The 22978-nt window shown below is 48.5% G+C and overlaps 2 long non-coding RNA genes across 2 annotated transcripts; one reads left to right on the forward strand and one right to left on the reverse strand.

Moving 5' to 3' along the window:
• Nucleotides 1-333: 333 nt before the first annotated feature.
• Nucleotides 334-18237, reverse strand: LOC106999043 (uncharacterized). Its single transcript, XR_001445666.3, has 4 exons — nucleotides 17871-18237; nucleotides 14745-14801; nucleotides 5009-5113; nucleotides 334-2545 (listed from the first exon to the last, which is right to left on the reverse strand). It is a non-coding gene; the product is annotated as an uncharacterized LOC106999043 (long non-coding RNA).
• On the forward strand, nucleotides 14989-20924 carry LOC114678974 (uncharacterized). The gene is made up of 3 exons (XR_013395007.1): nucleotides 14989-16728; nucleotides 19891-20027; nucleotides 20717-20924. It is a non-coding gene; the product is annotated as an uncharacterized LOC114678974 (long non-coding RNA).
• Nucleotides 20925-22978: the final 2054 nt, after the last annotated feature.

The following is a 22978-nucleotide window of genomic DNA, read 5'->3' on the forward strand; positions in this document are numbered from 1 at the left end:
GAAAAGTTGAGGCTGGGCACAATGGCTCATGCCTGTAATTCCAGCACTTTGGGAGGCCGAGATGGGAGGATTGCTTGAGCTCATGAGTTCAAGACTAGCCTGGGCAACATAGAAAGACTCAGAGACCCTGTCTCTACAGATAATTTTTTTTTTAAATTAGCCAGGCATGGTAGTGTACACCTGTAGTCCCAACTACTCAGGAGGCTGAGACAGGAAAATCGCTTGAGCCCAGGAGGTTGAGGCGGAAGTGAGCTATGATTGCACCGCTGTATTCCAGCCTGGTTGATGGTGAGACCCTGTCTCAAAAAATAAAAAAGTAAAGTAAAAGAAAACTTGAGGTCATATTTCTTTATTCAACATTCTTGCAACACATTTTTACTGAGCAGCCTGCTGTATGCCGTGTGCTACTCTCCATGCGGGGGAGTTCCCCACGAGCAAGGCCCATGGGGGTCGCTCTCATCAGACCGATCTAGTCCACAAGACAGGCACCAAGCCAGCAACTGAACAAGCAGGCAGGATCATTTTAGGCTGTGACAAGGTGTCACAAAGGAAATACAGTGGGGGGCATGAGAGAAAGAAACGGGTGATGCTCAGGGAAGCCTTCCTGAACGGGAGGGTCTCTGGGCTGAGGGGATTGCGCCTTACTGCAGGCTTTCCCGACCTTGGCACTGTGGATGCTGTGGATCCCATAACTCTTTGTTGGGAGATTGTCCTGTGCATTATAGGATGTTTAGCAGCATCCCTGGCCTTTACCCACGAGATGCCAGTAGCGTCCCATTTTCCAGGGTGATAACCAAAAAATGTCCCCAGACATTGCCAAGTGTTCCCCTGGAGGGCAAAACCACCCCCACTTGAGAACCCCAGAGTCACAAGACTGGCAAAGCAGCAACATGGGATGAAGGAATAGCCAGGCGGGCTGCAAAGTTGCTCAAAGTGTTTGAGATCCAGGAAGAAGGTCGGTTTGGCTGGAGGGCAATGGGCCAGGGAAGGATGGCAGGATCATCATGGCCACGTGCTCTGTAAAACTCTCCAGAAAGTGCTCAGCAAAATTCATGGAGTCTCTTGGCTGTGCCAGGCATTGTACTAGCTGTGCCCGAGGACTCAGCACATGCTCCAAGGTGATAATAGTCAGGGTGGCTGGGTAAGACAAAACAGCTGTCAGCCTCGTGCTATCCATGGTAACAGAATATTCTGGACTAAAAGCAAGCAGAGAAGCACTCCAAGGGCAGTGACCACGGTGTAAGAGACCCTGGAGAAGGCAATGTCTGGGCCCCTTTTTGAAGAGGAGAGAGCAGGCAGCTGTGGCCGTCACCTTCCCAGCACCTGCCCCTCCATTACCCATAGCAACTGCGCGTCCCCATGCCCAGCTGCGCACGGTTTTGGTGGAATTTCTAATCATGGTGCTCCATTAGACTGGCCAAGGGGCTGGCATGAGACCCAAGCTTGGCCGTCATATACTTTCTTCCTGGAATCAGGATATTGGCCAGAGAAACCCAAGGGCATTGAATGGCTAGAGTCAATTTTTCTAATGGAAGTGGAACAAAGCATGTTCTTTTGTTCTGGCATTATTTTTTGACTATCTCAACTCCCTAGGATGCAATTGTTTCTCTCTCTTCCTAGGCCTATTTTTTCAGCTTTTCCTTCCAAATCCCTTTCAATACCCCTCTATTTAATTCACCAGAGTGGGTTTCTAATGTTTGAAACCCCAGTTAAAATAGAAACAGCATAATGTGAACAGGGACAAGAGAGTGGAGGTTTCTAATTCACTGTGCTCATCACTTCACAATAAATAAGCTGTGTGTCCCCCTCTCTCCTAGTTACAAGCAGGGTGCTTCACCAAGGCCTGACTGTGTCTTTTTCTCTTCATTTCCACAGTGCCCAGCTCAGGGTTGACTTCTCCTTTGCACCTGCCATGGTTTGTAATTATGCATTTCTTTGTCGGGTAATTTGTTTAATGTCATCTACTCTCACTATGTTGGAAGTCCCAGGAAAATAGAATGCATGGAGCCCCATTTATTAGGATGGCCAACTGTCCCAATTTGCCTGGGGTGGGGTGGGGGATTCCTGAGACATGACTTCCAGGGCTAAAATCAGGAAAGTCCAGGGCAAACAGGAACAGTGTCTGTTCCCTACCAGTGTCTGGCATACGGGAAGCCTTCAAGCACCAGTTGTCCCAGTCACTCAAGGAATATATGTTGAGATGAACGGAGGCAAACTGCAGCACAACAGAAGGCGTATTCTTTCATGCAAAAACGTTTCTTCATGCCTGCTGTGTGCCAGGTAACCAGCTTGTCAGAAGCAGAGGACTCAAGGAAGGAAATCCCAGCAGCCAGGACTGCCATAGGATTGTAGGTTGAAATTGTGTTGCATGGGGTCTTGAGCATCAGGCTAAGAAATCTGCGTGCAGCACCCAGGTGAGGCAGGTCCCCTCTGACTTTGGAGAAGGGAGGAGATGCGAAAACAGAATAATTTAGGAATGATGCATTGGCAGCTCCTCCCAGAGACTCTGATAAGGAAACCACTGCAGGAGGAATCCGCGGGGCTACTGAAACAGAGGACAGAACCTGAAGTTAGCAAGTTATTTGGTTGTTTCTTTCCAAATTCTGCACTGGGCAGAGAGAAGGGTTTAGCAACTTCCTTTTTCATCTCAAGCACAGCCATCTGCTAGTTCAACAAGCAGAAAATCCACCCCCAGGAAACGTGAATTTATTTGTGGGTATGTGATGGATCCTACATCTTTACTCCTTAGGAAGATTTAGCTACACAACCCATGCAACGGGGCCATCCCCTTGATAGGTTTCAACTCTGTTGCTCAGCAGGTGAGAACACGTGTATGTGCAGCTGCTATAGACAGCGTTTTTGTCTGCCTGCCCCTAACCCAGTCTTAGCTAACCCCCAGGCGATGGTATTAGTAGGGAGGCCTTTGGGAGGGGATTAGGTCATGAGGGTGGAGCCCCGTTGATGAGGTTAGTGCCCTTAGAAAGAGACCCCAGAGAGCGGCCTGGCCTCTTCTGCCATGTGAGGGCACAGCAAGAAGGAGCTGTCTGTGAATCAGAAAGTGGGCCCTCGTCAGATTCCGAACTACCAGTGCCTGATCTTCAACTTCCAGCTTCCAAAACCGCGAGGAATACATTTCTGTAGTTTACAAGCCACCCAGTCTATGGTGCTATGTTATGGCAGCCTGGATGGACCAAGACAGCAGCCAAACGAACTTTTGGATGGGGCCTCACAGACTTTCAGGGCCTGGAGATCCTCCGAGAAGAACATCTCTCTAATTCAGCTCCCTCGTTGCAAAGCAGGGAAAGAATCTTATTTGCATGATATAATAAGCAAGAAGCGGGGGCTGGACTGCTCTCTCTTTAACTCTTCTCAATAAAGAACTGAATCATGTAATAGGGAGCCCCTTGCCCCTGGGGAGTAGGAGAAAGTGAAAAGACAGGGAAACAAATAGATTTCACCGTGTGGTAAGAGAGTTTTTCTCCTGTGAAAATTCTCTTTCAATCCTTCTCATTACACCAAGAAGAAAATCTCACTTTGATACTAATAGGTCTTTAACACCTCCCTCAAACTTTAACACCTCTCCAAATCTCCCTTTCAAATGGGAATCAAACAGGCCTCAAGCCCAGAGTCTTCCACAGGCAACCCTATTCCTCTAGAATGAAATATTCTAGAATTTCATAGTATCGTTTTATTTTCTTGGTCTATCTTTTTATGGATAGCTTCTATTTGTAGCAGGTGGGATTGGCTTTCCATCTATGGTAGTAAGTTTTCCTTTTGAAGAAATGTATTTTAAGTTTTAAATGGGAGACAAGTTAAGGAAAAATAATGAGGGAGAGACTAGACCACATGGTATAGCAATAGCAAAATTATCAGTGGACCTTAAACCGTTGAAGTTTGAAAACAGGAGTGGAGGACAGAAGGATGGGGTGGTGACCCTGGGGCCACTCACCAGAGCAGGCTCCGCACATGTTATTAAGCAAATGTCAAGCCTGAAATTTAAAAGGTGGCTCTTTAAATGAATTAGAGTCAGAGACGCTGGAAAGTGCCAGGAAATTCTTCACGTGACCTTGAACAGACAGAAACCTCCTGAGATGAGAGAGTGCAGATCTATGATTTGACTTGGCAAAGGACCCCGCTGGTGAACAGGGGTGTCCCTTCTCTAAAAAATGATGTGCAGTGCATTTCTGTATGTTTCCTCTGAATAACCACTGAGGCACCGGCAAGGGGAGTCATGGGCGCAGAAGGGCAGCCGCAGCAGCCACCACCTATCGAGACCCCGCTCAGCTCTGCCTGTGCTGCCAAAAACCTCACCTCACCCTTTCAACAGCCCTATCGTGCTAATGCTAGTAGCCTCTGATGCTTATGGAGCACACGGTATATGCCAACACCTCTTCAAAGTGCTCATTCATTCATTTAGTCCAAACGGCAACCCGAGGAGGCCATCATGATTACTCCCACTTTACGGATCAGAAAACTGAGGTGGAAAGGGTAGGTCACAGCTAGTGGTCGAGGCAGATTCAAACCCAGACATTCTGGCCCCAGAGCCTACACTCCAACTTTGTGGAGGGAACTGACGGAGGAGGATGCACAGCTACTAAATTGTAAAGTTAGCAAAACCATCCTTCCAAAGGTAGCATTTCCCCCGAAAGCAAGCTATTGCATTAATTCAACAAATGTTTGTTGAGCATCTACTATGTGGGAAAGACCCTTCTTTTTGTTCCAGTCATCTGCAGCTGGGGGCTCTAGGTTCATCCCTGCCTTCCCCCAAGCAGGAGAGTAACCCCGTAGACTTCTTGTTAGGGACCCTGGGGTCTCTGGGTGAATCTGATGCAGACTCAGCCATCAGCCTGGCTGGGCCACAAAATCAGGAAGCTTGGACCAGTGCTGTGGAACCTTGATTCCTGTCCCAGTTTTGTCATTTCCTGCCTCAGCCTCTTTGCAGCTCCCAGCCTCGATTTCCTCACCTCCAAAATGGAGGTCTTAATTACAGTGGTCTGGCTTCACTCACAGGGTTATTGTGAAAATCAAAGGAGATTGCGCAGGGAAAAGCCTCTTCAAACTGGAGCTCCAGGTGATGGTCGTCATCTGTCTGTGTTGCTCTCTGATGAGTCCTCTAAAAATAGAAATTACTGTTTGTTTCCAATTACAGAAGTTCAAGAGTTACAGAATAGCACACAGATTTCTAAACATGGTTTATTGTCCCGCTACTTGTTAATAATCTCTAGTAACCTGTTGGTGTATTTCCTTCTGGATACATAAAGTTAAAGGCAGTTGACCCCTGAACGATATGGCAGTTGGCGTGTTGACCCCCGTCACAGTTGAAAATCTGCATACAACTTTTGACTCCCCAAAAACTTAATTACAAGTAGCCTACTGTTGACTGCAAGCCTTACTGAGAACATAAACAGTCAATTAACATATTTTGTATGTTATATGTATTGTATATGGTATTCTTACAATAAAGGAAGCTAGAGAAAAGAAAATGTTATTGAGAAAATCATAAGGAAGAGAGAGTATATTTATGTTCATTACACAGAAGTGGCTCATCATAAAGGTCTTCACCCTTGTCATCATCATCTTGAGTAGGCTGAGGAGGAAGAAAAGGAGGGGTTGGTCCTGCTCTCTCAGGGGTGGCAGAGGTGGAAGAAAAGTCACTTATAAGTGGACCTGTACAGTTCAAAGCTGTGTTGTTTGAGGGTCAGCTGTATAATGATTGCCTACTTAGAATCCAGTAGCTTTCCACAGCACTTGGAAGGAAATCCAAACTCCTTATCAACACTTCACCTTGACTTTCAGTCTCTGTGTCATTTGGCCCTGCTTGCCTCTCCTACCTCTTTTCTCTGTACTCACACATTATTTCTCTTTCGTTTTCCCCTCCTAATACACCAATGGCTTTGCCCCTCTAGGCCTTTGCCTCTTTGCCTGAAATGCTTTGGATTTCATGACTCTGGAAATCATGACTGGATTTTTTTTTTTTCAGTGTGCAAGTCATGGCCGAAATGTCACCTCCTTGGATAGTCTGTCCATCTTCATGCACACTAAACTAGTCCATCTTACATGCCTTTCTTCATGGCATTGTGTGCAATGCTCAGAAATTATCTTGTGTGTTCTTAAGTCTGTATGTTTATTGCCTGTCTTCCTCCAGACAACTTCCCACCCTGAACTTGTTCCTCTTCATATCCCCATTACCCAGAATGGTGCTTAGCTTATAGAACATCTTCATTACATAGTTAATAAGTGAATGAATTGGATTAATATACTTGTGAGCTGGGATCATACTATATTTAATGTTTATATAACTGATTTTCCCCTTACTATGATGTGACCACCTTGACTTTGAATGCAAGTGTAGCATTCCCTTGTATGGGTGGATCAAAATTTGTTTTTTTTCCTATTTTTTTGAGGCTGAATCTCACTCTGTCACCCAGGCTGGAGTGCAGCAGTGTGATCTCTGCTTGCTGCAACCTCCACCTCCCAGGTTCAAGGGATTCTTGTGCCTCAGCCTCCCGAGTAGCTGGGATTACAGGCACACACAGGCTAATTTTTGTATTTTTAGTAGAGATGGGGTTTCACCATGTTGGCCAGACTGGTCTCGAACTCCTGACCTCAGGTGATCTGCCCCCCCGCAGCCTCTGAAAGTGCTGGGATTACAGCCATGAGCCACCGTGTCCGGCGTGGATCGTAATTTTTTTAACTAAGCCCCCATTACTGACTAGGTGGGACATTTCTGATTCTTGGGTTTGTAAGTTAATATTACATTCTACAGTGACCATCTCTGTCCATACACACATTGTCTCATCTCTCATGAGAGATGTCCCATGACCATTTCCCTCGGATTAATTCCTAGCAGTAAAATTGTGGGATCAAAGGGTCACATCGTTTTAATCCTCTTTATATATATTACCATGGTCTGCAGAAAGGTTGTATCATTTCTGAGTTTGCTGTAATGACCCTTAGCTTGTGGGCTTCTTAGTGGAATGCTCTGAAGACCATGGAAATATCATTCTCCTCTTACCCGGGAGAGTAAAGGTTGAGGCTCTCCGGCAAGACAGACCATGCCCACTTACTCTGCAGAAACTTCCTCCCTTTCCAATAACAGGAACAACTCTCAGCTCTGCTGCTGAGGCCCAATGTGTGATACACAGGAATCCCCTAAGCAGTGATGTTCCGAAGCTAGAAGTCACTCCGGCCAGGCTGAGGAGCTTATCATTCTAGAAGCTAACACCAGCCAGCCAGACTGTGCCAGCTCAACCCTCCTCCTTTTGCTCTCCAAAGCACACCTTGCCTTGGTCACCTGACCTCCACTGAGCTCGGCCCATATTTGGCCAAGCCAGATGGGCCTCTGCTCTACGTGCCTTTGCTTTGTGACCTGCTCCACATCATTTTTCAAGGTCTAGCTTTCCTCCCCAACTTCATTTTCACATTCTAGAAAGCCCCTTTTCATGGTACAGGTCTCAGGGATCCTCTCCCAGCCCAGAACTGCCCATAACTATTATTACCAGCCTCTCCATCAGCATTTGACCGTCTCACCACTTTGTGCTGTTTATATACCTTCGTGCGTGAGTAACTCTAAATTTTCAACTGAGTGTTTTTCTCTCTCTGGGAGCTCACGCATAGTGTGACTGTCAGAACCTTTGAGAGAATCAGGGCTGGGATTGAGTCTCGACTCTGCCACCCACTAGCTCTGTGCATTTGGGCAGCACAGTCAAAGCTTCTGAGCCTCAGTTTCTCCATCTATAAAATGGGGGTTACTATAGCACGAATTTGAAAAGATTACTCCAAGCATTCAATGCATGCAAAGTACTTAGCGTAGGGCCTCCCACAGAACGATTATTAAAAAATCAGCAGCATGCCGGGCGCGGTGGCTCACGCCTGCAATCCCAGCACTTTGGGAGGCTGAGGCGGGCGGATTGCCTAAGCTCAGGAGTTCGAGATTAGCTTTGGCAACACGGTGAAATCTCGTCTCTACTAAAATACAAAAAAATTAGCCATGCATGGTGGTGTGCCTCTGTGGTCCCAGCTATTTGGGAGGCTGAGGCAGGAGAATTGCTTGAACCCGAGAGGCAGAGGTTGCAGTGAGCCGAGATGGTGCCACTGCACTCCAGCCTGGGCGACAGAGCGAAACTCCATCTTTAAAAGAAAGCAACAAAATGGAGATATTCGTCCTAATTTTGTTTTTCTAGACCTCTACAGAGACTGAGCCAGTAATGTGTACAATGCTAAAAGAAATATTTGCGGAATGGAATGAGCGGATGTTGTGTAAACACTCATTGTGCGTGTATGTATTTAGTTATACTAACTAGAACCCTGGGGGACCAGAACCAGTTACCCCAGTATCTAGAGAAGAAGAAAGAAATCTCTCTCCTTAGCTGAAACCTTACTAAGAGCTCAGTCCAGAGCTTGCTTGAAAGTAAAGATATGTCATCCAATTTAATCCCCACACCAACCTCACAGAAAGATCTTTTTATATCCCTATGCTAAGAAGACCTACCACTGATGGTGCCAGATCTGTGCAAGATGCTTTGGAAAAATGTAATTCCCTTTAAGCCCTCACACTATCTCAATGAGACAAGAATTATTATTACTGAAGAGGAAACGGGGTCAGGAAGTTTAAGTGAACTGCTCAAGGGTAAATGGGTAGTAAGAGAAGAAAGAAGATGAGTCAGGATTGAACAGAGGTTTACTCTGTTCAAATAAATAAAATTAAATTAAAACGGTTGCCCCTTCACCACCTGATTCCCTGACATTCTCACATGGGTTCAGTTGGTGCTTAATAGGAGCTGAACTGAAATCTCATGGTGATCTGTTAGAGACTTGGATCTTCTAATAGATGCTTCAAAGGGAGCAGTTTCTATTTCCGGTGCCTACGGAGATCTCGAGGGAGATTTCTCCCCACCCCTGCTCTGGCGTCACGATGTTCTTGTTTTTCTCTGGGCCCTGTGACTCAGCACATGGCTCCAGATGGCTTCCTGCATTTCCAGCCTTGTTGGCTGGGGTGCCCAGGCCCTGGTACAGTAAGCAAACCAAAACTAAGTTGCAACAAAGCGTCGACGTCTCCCCGTCCCTGCCCTCTGTTATGAAGACTTTGTGGTCCACAACTCATGGTGGCCGGTCCCTCCATGGCTGCCCTCCCTGAAAAAGTCCCCCTTCCTCCTTGCCCTGAGATCCCCACAGTTGGCCCCAGCGCATCTGATGCCTGAAGATGAGATCCGGGAGTGATCATTCTCCCAGCAACCAGTGAAAGGGCGAAGGCCCGGTTCTTTCACCCTTTGATCCATTATTGACTTTAGGCAATTTACTTTCTCAGCCTCAGTGATCAATTGGGGACGCTAATATTGTCTACTTCTGAGAGTTGTAGAATTAGGGTTGCCAGACAAAACACAGAAAGTCCAGTTACATTTGAATGTCAGATAAATGATGATTTTTTTCAGTACAAGCATGTCTCAAATACTGCTCACATTTAACTGTGTGTCTCATGATTGTATTTGTTAAATCTGGCAACCTTATGTGGAGTGTGGCCTGAGATAACAAAGGCACAAATGCTTTGTCACCTACGGAGAGCTGTGCACTTCATGATAACTTTTCCATGAGACGTATGCGTGTGCACCCACAGCAACCAGCTTTGTCTGGAGCATAGAACAGACAGTTTCAGGCAGGTGGTGGAGAATGTGTACCACCTGAGTCTATGAATTGAGATCCCTGGGTCTTGTTTGCCAATGGACTGATCTTCGGACATTTCACTTCTGAGCCCTCAATGCTTTCATCTTGAATTCTCTCAAATGCTTGAATTAAAAATATAGAAGCAACAGACACCCAAAACGTTGCCTATTACTGATTAACTGGCATGTGTCATAGGCCAAATCTCCTTTTGATTTTGTGGTTAAAGAAGAAACAAGTAGAATAATTTATAAGTGTAAATTCTTATTTATTACATCCTTTATTATGTAATAAAGAATGTATGTGCACAACATTTAGCTCTAATATGTTCTAACAGCCCTGCTTAACATAGAAAAACAAAGGGAACCAGCATACTATAAATAGACTACAGTGTTTATTTTTGATTTGGGGTGTCGCCTCCTACTAGAAATCTAAATTCTGTGAGAGGAAAGATTTTTGCCTGTTTTGTTCCCCAGGACTGAGAACAGTGCCTGGCCCAGGAAGGGTGGATATTTGATCAACTGAAACCAGTTTAACTAGCTACATTAAAGAAAAATAAATGCAGTGAGGCACAGAGGTTCATGCCTGTAATCTCAGCAATCTGAGAGGTTGAGGCGGGAGTATCGTTTGAGCCAAGGAGTTCAAGACCAGCCTGGGCAACAAAGCAAGACTCTGTCGCTGCAAAAAAATAAAAAAATTAGCCGGGTGTAGTGGTGCATGTCTATGGTTCTGGTTACACAGGAGGCTGGAGCGGGAGGATCTCTTGAGCCCAGGATGTCAAGGCTGCAGTTAGCCATGTTCATGCCACTGCACTTCAGCCTGGATGACAGAGCAAGACATTGTCTAAAAAAAGAAAGAGAGAGAAGGAAGGAAGGAAGGAAGGAAGGAAGGAAGGAAGGAAGGAAGGAAGGAAGGAAGGAAGGAGAAGGGTAGGGAAGGGAAGGGAGGGAAGGGAGGGAGGGAGGGAGGGAAGGGAGGGAAGGAGGGAGGGAGGGAGGAAAGAAAGAGAGAGAAAGAAAGGAAGGAAAGAAGGGAGGAAAAGAAAGAAAGAAGGAAAGAAAAGAAGGAAAGAAAGAAGGAGGGAGGGAGGGAAGGAAGGAAAAGAAAGAAAGAAGGAAAGAGACAAAGAAAAAGAAAGAAAGAAATAGGAGGGGAGGGGAGGAGAGGGGAGTGGAGTGGAGGGGAGGGGAGTGGAGGACAGGGGAGGGGAGGAGAGGGGAGGGAGAGAGGGAGGAAAAAAAGAAAGAGAGAGAAAGGAAGGAGGAAAGGAAGGGAAAGAAAGAGAGAGAGAGAAAGAAAGAAAGAAAAAGAAAGAGAGAAAGAAAGGAAGGAAGGAAGGAAGGAAGAAAGAAAGAAAGAAAGAAAGAAAGAAAGAAAGAAAGAAAGAAAGAAAGAAAGAAAGAAAGAAAGAAAGAAAGAAAGAGAGAGGCATGGGAAAGAAACCTTTCTGGAGCTAATCCACCTCCCTTTCTTGCTAAGGTAGAGTCAGAGCCCTAAGTTTTTAGAGCGATTTACACCACTTCCTAACGGGGTCTCCACTAACCAGCGACCCGGTCACTCAAGTGTCCAGTGACCTAGGTTGCTTCGGTATGCCTTTCTCCAAACTCCCCAAAGAGCTGCTGCTGTGTGTTTTCATTTTTTAACAAATGTGCCATTAGCTCCCAAGGCAGTAACGAGTGCCCAGTACCCAGTCTTTGGATTCCATCATTGGCTGGTGTCACCAACAAAAGAAGTGCAGGCCCCTGCAGGGACCCCTCGGAGAGCTCTTGGGGCTTGCCTCTTAGAAGCCACTCTCTGATGGGGAGCCTGACATTATCGCTGACTGGAAGCAGCTTGCCAATTCTTGCTGCTGCATTTGGGTCCCATCACCCCCGTGGCCCTCCTTCACTTTTATGTTTGTTCAGTGGTCACTGTTCCAGCATTCTCCCCGCATCGTTCTCAAAGCTGCCTCCTCTTCTTCATCCCCATCCCCTGCCCTACTCCAGGCTTCCCCATCTCTCCCAGGACTGTTTTATGTCCCTGCCTATAGACTTTGCTTCCCAAATCCATCTTCCCCACTGTCCCAGATAATCCTTTCGAGAACCATGTCTTGACAGCTGTTGACTTGTCCCACGGCTCCCATTCTATGAGATTTAGGAAGCCGGATGCTCTTCCTAAAATGTTTCCAAGTTTCTCTGTGGGAGATGGGTAGAGATGGGAGCTATATTCTCATGGACATTTCTGGCTTTGAGTGCTCGCTTCCACTGAGTTAGTGTAGTATAGGCATCAGTCACCTTGCATGCATGCTTGCACACACACACAGACAAACACGCACACACATATGCCTATCAGGTGCCATCCAATCACACATCACGCCCACCCAGATGTGGCTTTGGCCCCTTTCCCCTATTTTTCACACCAGAAAGCTCATGCTGGTTGTTTTTGTGAGCATCGGGCTTTCCTGAATATTCCTGGATGGAGAAATTCATATGTCAGCAAGATATCAACTTCAGTGTTTTCAATTATGTACTTTTAAATAAATATAACATGCATGGATTAATTCTCTTCCTTAAAAAATAGGGAGAAGGACAGGATAGAAAGAGATTTGTTAAAGGATACAAAATTACTAGATGGCTAGATAGGATGAAGAAGTTCTAGTGTTCCCTAGCATTGCAGGATGACTATAGCTAGTACATAATATAGTATATAGTTTCAAATAGTTAGATGGAGGATATTGAATGTTCCCAACACAAAGACATGATAAAGGTCTGAGATGATGGATATGCTAATTACCCTGATCTGCTCACTATATATTATATGTATCAAAACATCACTATGTAGCCCATGAATATGTATAATTATCATTTGTCCATTCCAAAGACAAAAGAGTTAAAGCATCAGAGATAATGCCGAGGAGGTGGACCAGGAAAGAGGAGCCTCGTTTCTTGACATCACCGTGGAGTCTCCAGCCAGCCCGGGACTGCTTACCTCTTGGGCTTCCTGTTGCAAGATATAAATAACCTGCTACATGCTGGGTGGCTGTGAGCAGGTTTTCTGCTCCCTGCAGCTGACAATGCTATCTGAGACACCCCCACCTGCCACTGAACCTCCCTTGTCTTCCGCCGTCACTTTAGCCTCTTACCAGTCTTTATTTTTCTACCTAGCACTTCATCACTGGCTGACAAGGTATTATTTTTGAATTGCTTACAAGTTGGTCTCTATTTTCCCATGAGAATGTAGGCTCCACGTGCAGAAGGAGTTGGTCTTCTACCCATGTTATCCGTAGGGCCTGATGCAATGCCTGGCACATAGCAGGTGTTTGATAAGTATTTGTCAAATAAATGAATGAATGCAAATTTGATCACCTTCCTCCTCTTTCAGAAGATAAAAATCCAAACTACTCAGATGGGTAAACAAGATCATTCCTGCCCTGGACACTACCTGCTCCACCCACCTTGTACCAAGCTCCATGTCTGTACCCTCTGCTGGGCCTTTGCACAGGCTGTTCTCCTACATGCATTAATTGAGCATCTTCTATGTGTCAGCTGCCATTTTTGGCATGGAGATAACTCAATGAACCAGCCGCTGTGGTGAACACCCGATGGAGCTCAGCAGAAAGGAGAGATGTAGGCCGGCAGTACAGTGTGGCCAGTCACAATACAAGGTGGGATACGGGGATTAAGAGCTCCTCAGTGTCTAAGTAGCAAACTCCTATTCATTTTTTAAGGTCCAGCTCCAATGTCCCATCTTCTAGGAAGGCTTTTCCCAGACCCTGTGTTGGAGCAGATGCTCCTGGTGCTCCCTAAGCCCCTTGGCCTTCTGCTGCCACTGAACTCAGCCCACTCGTTTGTCTTTGCCTGGGTCCTTGTGCACCTCTCCAGGCAGCCTGTGAGCCATAGGGCCAGGAGCCCTGTCTTATTGTATCCGTAGCCCCACGGCCCAGTGCAGGGCTAGACATGGCAGTTTTTACTGGGTTCAGCTACTGACTTGTCCCTTCCTCGGCCTGCTGTCCTCCTCTCCAGCCCCCTTCACTTGCTCAAGTTTCAGGTTTCAGGCTGACTCTGTCTCTCCTTTTCACACTCAGGTCCCCAGACATTTCTTTATCTTGTTCTGAATTAATCCTTCTTCTTTCGAGGGAAGCTTGGGGTGGGGAAGTGACAGCTTTCTCTTGGACTGGCTAGTAAAGTTTAGATGAAAGGCCAGAAAAAGGTATCCAAACTCTTAGCATTCTTTATTCCTCAGGCTAGGCCCCTCCTTCCCTCCTTGCTTTCTCTGTCTTGCATTGCTGCCCAACCATACTCCCTTCCCAGAATGTGACAGATTCCTCACGCCTCTGCACCTCTGCACCTGCTGCTTCCCTCCGCCAGAGATGCTGTTCCCCCACCATCGCTTCCTGATGAAAGTTGCCACACTCTGTGAAGCCAAGTACCCATGTTACCTTCTCAGTACAGCTCCTCCCATGTCCCCTTCCCCATCCCCAAGCACAACAAATCACTCCCACGGTGCTCTGTGCTTCCTTGGCTGTAGCTGGATCCCATGGCATTCTGGTGGCTCATCCATGGTCACATACTCTCAGATGTGAGCTCCTCATCACCTGGTCAGGGAGAAGTCTGTGCCCAGTCTCTCTTTGTTCTTCCAGTGCTCAGTATAGAGCTTGCCACACTATAGAACCACATAGATGACTGTTGCTTTGGGTGGCTGAGGTCTTAGGCAAGGGAGTGAGAAGGAGTGGCCACCCTTCCTGGTAACAGCACCTTATTTGCCTCTGGGGAACCATCTTCCCCACTTTCCATCCATCTGGCTTGAATGGGACTGACCGAGATGCAGGCAGGGCATATGACCTAAGGCAACCCCATCGGACAGCGCATCCCCTGACCTAAGAGACTGCTCAGTGATGGGCATGTCACCCAAGCCTGGCCCATGAGACCATGGCAACAAAATTAAAGATGAGCTTGGAAATTGAGTGGAGGGCAGATGAGGGCAGGAGGAAAAGGATAAACCAAAACTAGAATTTGTGCCCTTATAGTGTGTCCGTGAAGTCTAAGACATTTGACAGAGTCTGGCCACACTCATGGCTCTGTGTTTCCTAGGGACCAAAGGGTTCTTACCTCACAATCTGCTCTTGTTGTGGGAGGATCACGATTGGGCCTTATTGTTGGCAGTACCTAGAGTCGAAAGAAGCAAGACACGACAGTGAGCTGTGGAGAAAGAGCATGCCTTTTGGAGTCAGACGATCTGAGTTCAAGTCTTAGCTCTGCTACTTACTGGCTGCACACAAGTCCCTTGTCTTCCTGACGCTTGGTGCCTTCATCAGTGAGACATGAAAATTGATTTGTAAGATCACTGTCACAAATAAAACATGCATGCAAATAGCAGTTAGTCATCTATGGCAGGGATTCCGTTGTAATTCTGTGTTGGTAGTCTGTTACAATCATCTAAGGTAGGAGATGTGGAAGTAGATGAGGATGCTTAAGCTGTGGCACGGAGAGTAAGAATGGAGAGGAAGATAGAATAAATATCATCCAGGGAATATTAGTCCGAAATCTTCTGTTTGCAATTGACAGAAACCCCACTTGAAAGCATGCTTCACCGGGCGCAGGGGCTCACACCTATAATCCCAGCACTGTGGGAGGCTGAGGCGGGTGGATCACAAGGTCAGGAGTTCGAGACCAGTCTGGCCAATATGGTGAAACCCCATCTCTACTAAAAATACAAAAATTAGCTGGGCGTGGTGGCACGCGCCTGTAGTTTCAGCTACTCAGGAGGCTGAGGCAGAAGAATCTCTTGAACCGGGGAGGCGGAGGTTGCAGTGAGCTGAGATTGAGATCACGCCACTGCACTCCAGCCTGGGCAACAGAGCAAGACTCTGTCTCGAAGTAAATAAATAAATGAAATAAAAACGAAAGCATGCTTAAGCAACAAAGAATCAGTCCACACAGCTGAAAAGTTCAGAGATGCATGGCCAGGAGGCTGGATCTCTGCCTAGTACCCCGTTATGGTCCTGCTTTCCTGTGGGGTGACCTGATTCTCCACTGTGCACACGGAGGCTCCAGCTGCCTCAGGTTGGCATATTTGCACAGTGAGTAATCCCTATGGGAAAAGAGAGGGGCTCTTCCCCCAGCATTTCTTACAAAAGTCTTGGAACTGAGCCTCAATGGCCACTCTTCCATCATGCTCCCATCCTAGAGCCCACGGTGGGCACGAGAGATATTCTGATTGACTGAGCCTGGGTCCTTAGTGCTGGGGGCAGGGGGGTTGGGGGGCAGGGAGGACAGAATCCAACCTCACCTTAACTACATGGAGTGAGAGTGGAGAAGGGGCTCTCTGGGGTGCTGTCACTCAAAGACGTGGGGTATACCAGGCAAATATGAAAAACAGGTGTGTCTTTCAGGAGTTGAGCCGCTCAAGGGAGGTTTGGAAGTGGGAGGCCAGGAAATCAATGGAGTCAGCTTTAACCAGGTGGTTTTGAGCTTGCAGCCCCTGTCTTTGGTCTCCAGCAGGCCTCACAAGCATGACTCAGTGGTGAGGCTGCCGCACATGTGGTTTCGAAACCAACCTTTCCCCTTGGCCCCAGCACTGCGTTGGCGTGTCCCTGGGGCCGGCCCCAGTGCCTGCCTGGAAATGCCCTCGGTTTGGGCCCTGCCTGAGTCTCTGGGAAGGTCTTTGATCTCCTCACCCCAGCTCTTCTATTGGCTTCCTCCTCACCCTGGGACAAAGTCTGGCAATTGCTGAGAAAAAGGCCAAATGCCACCTTGCAATTTGCTGGGTCATCCTGGAACAAGTGCTGCTGGGGCTCCCTGTCCCTACCCAAGCAGAGGAAAGTTCAGGACCGTGGGCAGGTGCCCCCACCCCCAGAAATGAGTAGACCAGGAGGCTGGGCCCGGGGTGCCGGCCGAGACCCTAGTCAAGTGCTTATTTACAGTGATAAATGAGGTCATCATAGTTGCTAAGGTCAGTCCTCCTCAGGCATGTAAATAGCAAATAAGCTCATGATTGGAGAATACCCTTTGAGAGAGGAAGCTCCTGCATGCAGAAGATCTTTCCGGAGCACCTTCTGCCCTCCATGTCTGAGCTGCACACTGGAACAGAGAGGTGAATAAAATGTAATCCCTACCCCACACTGCTTGCCAGCGATGACAAGAGACAGACAAGTAGCAATCAGCCCACAGTACAGTACACAGAGTCTGTTTATAGGAGGACACTCTGGAGCTTGGGAAGTACAGAGGAGGCATAAAAGGTACAGCCGGGGGACAAGTGGGAGGGACCCAAGGAGCCAGGGACTAAGCTGGCACCTGAAGGAGAAAGCTGGTGGAGTGAAGAAAGGAGGGAAAAGGCATCCATCCTAGGTGGAAGCAGCATTTGCAAAAATGCAGTGGTTGCTTAGGGGACTGTAAGTGGAGCCCAGGGCACCAGCAGAGGCGATGGGAAGAAGGGAAATTAGAGGGAAAGATGGGACCAGTATTCACAAGTTCTTTAACGGGGGCAGCGTCAAGGTCTGGTCCAGATTCATTCCCTCCGGTGCGGATCATTTTCTCAAAAACAATTAAACAGAAACTCACGGAGAGCAAGTGTCTCCCTCCACAGGAAATGGTCTTAGCAAGGACTCGGCACTTCCTGGGAAAGCTAAAGGGATGTGTGACTTTCTGGGAAACCACATCCCAATATTTCCTGCATTCAAACCCCCAGAGCCCCCAAATCAGGCTCGTTTCTAGGAAGTCAAATCAACAGTGGAGGTTTGGACTGTAGCAGCAGCCAGGTGGAAAGACACAAGCCACACAGCCCTGCACACCCGGGCTGGCTGGACAAAGTGGCCGGGCAGATGCACAGGTAGGGAAGCCTGCAGGCACTGAAGGTGCCCCCAGAAGAAAGACAAAACCATCTCTGCTTGTCCCCTGTTTTTGTGATTTGAAACTTATCATTTAGGGGAAGGTGAAGGCCATTTGGTCGTATATTCCCAGCTGTGTGACCTTGGGACTTTCAGTTTCCCCAGCTGAAAAGGTGATGTGAGAATGACCCTAGGTCTAGCAAACCAAACACCTGTGCGAGGAGATGCCCACTCACTCTTTATTCCCAAGACCCTCCTCAGCAAAGCCCGGAGGCGCTCTCTCTCCCCACGCTGGAGACCAGCATGCTCTCCAGACAGCAGGCTCTCCCTGGCAGGGTCATAAACCAAATGTCTCAATATTAAAAGTTTTAAAGCAAGCTAACAAACTGCTAGATAAAGTATGTCATACCTCCTCACGTGATGGCAGAGCCTCCTGCTGACCTAGAAGGCCAGATCAGAATGGCTAGACTCCTCGGAGTTTCACATTGGCATGCGGCAGCTACTTTCCCCATTCTCCATGTTTTCCTGCACCGAGAGAAAAACAGATACCAGGCACTCAGCCTACGTGGCCGAGCTCTAACCAGGTCCCCCAAGCAGCTGCCCTTTGACCAGCCTTCAGGGCTGGAGCACCCACTGGCCATGTGGTCCACACTAGGGAAAATGGGAGAGGTCCAGGAGGCCTCAGAACTGGGCATGGGCATTTGGACAGGGAACCCTAGGGTCCTGGGAACCCAGCGTGTCCTCTGGAAGGGAGGCATGTGGGTTCCTAATGGGCATAGCCCTTTGTTCCCCAAGACTCCTGACTTGCAGGGAGGGGCAGTGTCTGAGCAAGACGTTCCAAAATGCAGGGCCCAGGGCTGGAGCCCCTCTTGCCCTGATCAGAGGGTGCTGGACAGGGAATCGGAGATGCAAGAATGTTAGTTTTTTTTTTTTTTTTTTTTTTTTTTTAAGACTGAGTCTAGCTCTGTCACCCAGGCTGAGTGCAGTGGCAAAATCTTGGCTCGCTGCAACCTCTGCCTCTGGGTTCAAATGATTCTCCTGCCTCAGCCTCCTGAGTAGCTGGGATTACAGGTGCACACCACCACACACTGCTAATTTTTTTGGTGTGTATACTTTTAGTAGAGACGGGGTTTCACCATGCTGGACAGGCTGGTCTTGAACTCCTCACCTCCAGTGATCTGCCCACCTCAGTCTCCCAAAGTGCTGGGATTACAGGCGTGAGCCACCATGCCCGGCTGGAAATCAGCTTTTTGATTTTGCTATTTCCAAGTGAGATCTGAAGTGAGGCCCACAACCTCTCTGGCCCTTAGTCTTCCCCAGAATCAAACAATTTAGTCTCTGCACTTCCTTCTGGCTCTGGCCGGGGTCCTAAAGCTGCTCCTGCCCTTCCTAAGGCCAGTGGGTATGGGTCATCAGCTTCGTAAAACCTTTCTGCCTGGTGCCAGCACCTCCAGGGCTACAATCAGCCTTGGTATTTAACACCTGGACTTCCCTCCCCAGCAGGCCTGGAACTGAAAAGCAAGCAAACGCGTGCAAACCTTTTATTTCTTCCACCTGTGACCTGGGATCCTGAAAGCTGTGGAATCCCGACAAGGCTCACCTGCCCCGGTGTCCAGGTCTTCCAGGCAGGACGGGCCTCCATCAGACCTGTTCACAGGTCTGGCTGGTTCTCCCGAGCTGGGTCCGTCATCAGGATCTTTAAAGAAAATCAATGAATGAAGCAAAATGAGAGGACAGAGGGCTGCTGACTTAGTGCTGGGAAAAGCTGGTATGGGCCTCTAAGTTCTGCAGTGTTCAGAGACAGATAAGGCCTTAGGCTGAATGTGGGGAGAGGAAGGGGACCAGCGGAGGAGGGGACTAATTATTACTGTTTAGTGAGTTTTTCCCGGTGCCATAGTATGTGTTGCTTTTTTTGTTTTTTTTCTTTTTTGAGACAGAGTCTCGCTCTGTCACCAGGCTGGAAGGCAATGGTGCGATCCCGGCTCACTGCAACCTCTGCCTCCCAGGTTCAAATGATTCTCCTGCCTCAGCCTCCCCAGTAGCTGGGACTACAGATGCGCAGCACCATGCCCAGCTACTTTTTTATTTTTTATTTTTGTATTTTTAGTAGAGGTGGGGTTTCACCATGTTGGCCAGGATGGTTTTGATCTCCTGACCTTGTGACGCACCCGCCTCGGCCTCCCAAAGTGCTGAGATTACAGGCGTGAGCTACCGCGCCCATCCGTGTTGCATTTTTTTACCTCTATTTTCTCGGTAATGTAAGGACCTCATAGACCTGTGAAATCCTGTCCTGTCCAAGGCCTCGATTTTGGGAGCCGACATAGGACTGCTCGCTTTTTATCTTGCCATGGAAAGACAGTGTAAAGCAAATATCCACTCAATTGTTTATTCAGTTGACAAACACTTATTGAGGGTCTACTCTGTGCCAGGCATTCTTTCAAGCCTTGGGATACAGCTGTGAACAAGACAGACAAAACTGCCTGCCCTCCTGGGAAGAGCCAGACCGTGGCCCAAGCAGGAAGTAAATCAGAGGTCAGATGGGCTCAGCGCTATGGAGGAAAAACAGGTCAGGCAAGGGAAAGGCACACTGTGGGCTTATGGCAATTTTCAATAGGGTGGTCAGGGAAGGCGTTCTTGAAAAGGAGACGTGTGAGTTAAGTTCTGAAGCTAGTGAGGCAGTGAGTCTTGTGGGTGGGGGTGGGTGGGGGAAGGACTCTAGGCTGAGGGAACAGCAGCACAAAGGCCCTCAGTCCTTTCCACTGAAAAAATCATCATCAAAGAAGGGAACTGGTGAGGTGGCGCATGCCTATAATCCCAGCACTGGGAGGCCGAGGCCAGAGGATTGCTTGAGGCCGGGAGTTCAAGAGTGTCTCTAAAAAGCATAAATTAGCCAGGCCTGGCGGTGTGTGCCTATGGTCCCAGCTACAGGCTGAGGTGGGAGGATCGCTTGAGCTCAGGAGTTCAAGGCTGCAGTGAGCTGTGATTGTGCCACTGCACTCCAGTCTGGGCAACCGAGTGAGACCGTTTCTGTAATAAAAATAGAATAATAATAAAGGAAGGATATAATCACAGAATAAGGGCCAGTCCTTCTTAAGGGAGGGCAATTGGTGACCTAGTATGTTGACATATATATACATGCATAGGGAGATACATTAATTTGTCATTAGTTTATGCTGCATAGGGTAAGAACCTGTCCCAAGTCAGTTTTCGTCTGCAGACCAGCATGTGGCAAGTTACTGTTATTGCGTTTTACAGGTGAGGAATCTGAGCCTCAGAGAGGGAGTGGGCTTTGTCCGGCATCATGACAGCGGAAGCCCACAGGCTAGGATTTGAACCCAGCTCCTGAAGACGCCAGGGCCTTGCGCCTGTCCGCTAGCCATTCCAGCCTGCTTCACAGCCACGCCTCCTGGCCCCTGCTCCAGGGCTCCACGACTACTGATTAAAAGAACAGCTTTACCATCTGGTTTAACCTGATTTTTCCTCCTCCTTTTTCTTCCCCAAACTGCATGCCCAGGAAGGAGGCTGGGGCAGTACGGACTGCACCTGAGCTGGGAGGACGGACGGGGTGGGCAGGCGGGCGGGGCCGCAGACTGCTCCTTTTGGGAGATCCATAGGCAACTGCTCGGCGCTATGCCTGCTGGGGCCTTCGTGCTGGCATTTGGCCCATTCAGGAAGTCTAGGCTAGGTGTGGCCTAGAAGACAGCATTGCCTCAAACTGACTCATGCCAGCGAGCACTGGCTAGCTACCTGCTCTGTGCCCAGCTCTGTGCCCAGCTCTGTGCTGGGAGCTTTGTGGGTTACTTCACCGAAATGAATCCCCTCAACAGCAGTGAAACGTAGGCAAGAGACCCATTCATTTGTTCATTCACTCATTCACACGTTCTTTACGCCAAACTTTGCTGAGCACCACTTCATTCCAGAGGATACTGCCTCAGGCTCTATGATGGGCCAGGCACTTGTGTTCTTATTTTAAAAGGTAGTAGATCAGGGTATGATATAGAGAGAAAGACTTTGAGGTCCATAGAGGAGTTTGATCAGAGGAGACCTGGGGAAGTTTGGAGAGGAGGTGGGATCTGGGCTGAGCCCTGCAGTAGCAGAGTTTGGGGTGGGGAAAGGGCATTCAGGCAGGGGTAACAGAGGCCAGGCAGCAGGATAAAGAAGAGCGTGTTTGGGAACCAAGTGTTGACTGACCCTCCGGAACAGGGTTACCCGCACAGGGCAGTGGGGAGAAGGGTGGTTAGGAAGGAGGCTGGGAAAGTGGGTTCCTCATCTAGTCTTTGTAAGTGGCTCCCAAGGCCACCCACCAACCTCTCTGACCCTCAATTTGCCATCCTGTGAACCAGATTTAATGACCCTCGTCCTGCCTGTGTTATAGGGAGGTTTTGAAGGTCAAATGAAACCCAGAGACTTTGTTATGCAGAGAGAGAGAGGTCACTTGCCCCTGGTTTTGCTTCTGTCCCAGGGGTGTGTGGGCCCCTGGGTTTCAATGGTTTCTTCAGGACTGGCCTCCAGCCACGCCTTGCCAGCCCTGCAACCCCCACCCCAGGTGCTCCTGAAGGTCAAGAGCGTGTCCTCCTCATTTGCATCCCGTGCATGGGGTAGGTGGTCAGAGCCCAAGTCAAGAAGTCAGCTTAACGGCAGCCTGATCCCCATTCAGGTGCACATTGCCCCAGTGCCCTTGGCAAATCACTTTCGTCTCTGAGCCTCAGTGTCCTTATAACGGGGCTGTTGTGAGCTGTGGGGAGCAGTAGGTGATACGGAGCTTGCGTTCAGCCCCTGTGAACGACTTGCCGGGACCGCTCTAACCAGGGACCTCACCACCCTTCCCAGGATATCCTGGAGCAGGAAGGCTCTTGCTGGTTCAATTCCCAACTGACAGTCAATTACTCACTCGCTCACTGTGTTCACTCACTCCATTCACTCACTCCTTCAACGAATGTTTACTGACCACCTTCCAGGCACCCAGCACAGCACTGAGTGCTTTGTTGTTGCAATATTTAAGACAAGGTTTTTAACCTCATCAAAGAACTTATAATTGAATTAAAATTGGCAAGCAACATGTAATTATGTGCCTCCTGGATGGGGCAGGTGGCAGTTGACGGAGTGCAGAGAGAGAAAAAGACACAGAAATGGTTAGGTTGGAGTAGGGTAGGGATATGCCTCAGGAAGACCTCTCAGAGGGTGTGGCCTCCAGCAGAGTCCGTGGAACTCAGGAGGGCGGGGAGTGGAAGGTGGGCATTCCAGGTAAGGGAACTACCTGAGCAAAGGTATGGAGGGAGGCATGCATGTGGCCATCAAACCTGCTTAGCTGGAAGGAACGGGTGGAACCTTGTTGTATAGCTGGCCAGGGCTGGGCAGCAGAAGGCCAGGAGACTGAGTACTTCCTGCAGCCTGGATTCCAGGGTGTTGACAGGAGGAGGCTGCAACACCAGCTAACTCAGAGGCTCTGAGGTGGTGAGGTGGGAGGGTCAGTGATGGGCTCTCCTCCCTGCCTGGCAGGCGTCCTGCCCCTTTAGA

The sequence above is a fragment of the Macaca mulatta genome, chromosome 6 (genome assembly GCF_049350105.2).
Source record: "Macaca mulatta isolate MMU2019108-1 chromosome 6, T2T-MMU8v2.0, whole genome shotgun sequence".
In the NCBI taxonomy this organism is placed as follows: Eukaryota; Metazoa; Chordata; class Mammalia; order Primates; family Cercopithecidae; genus Macaca; species Macaca mulatta.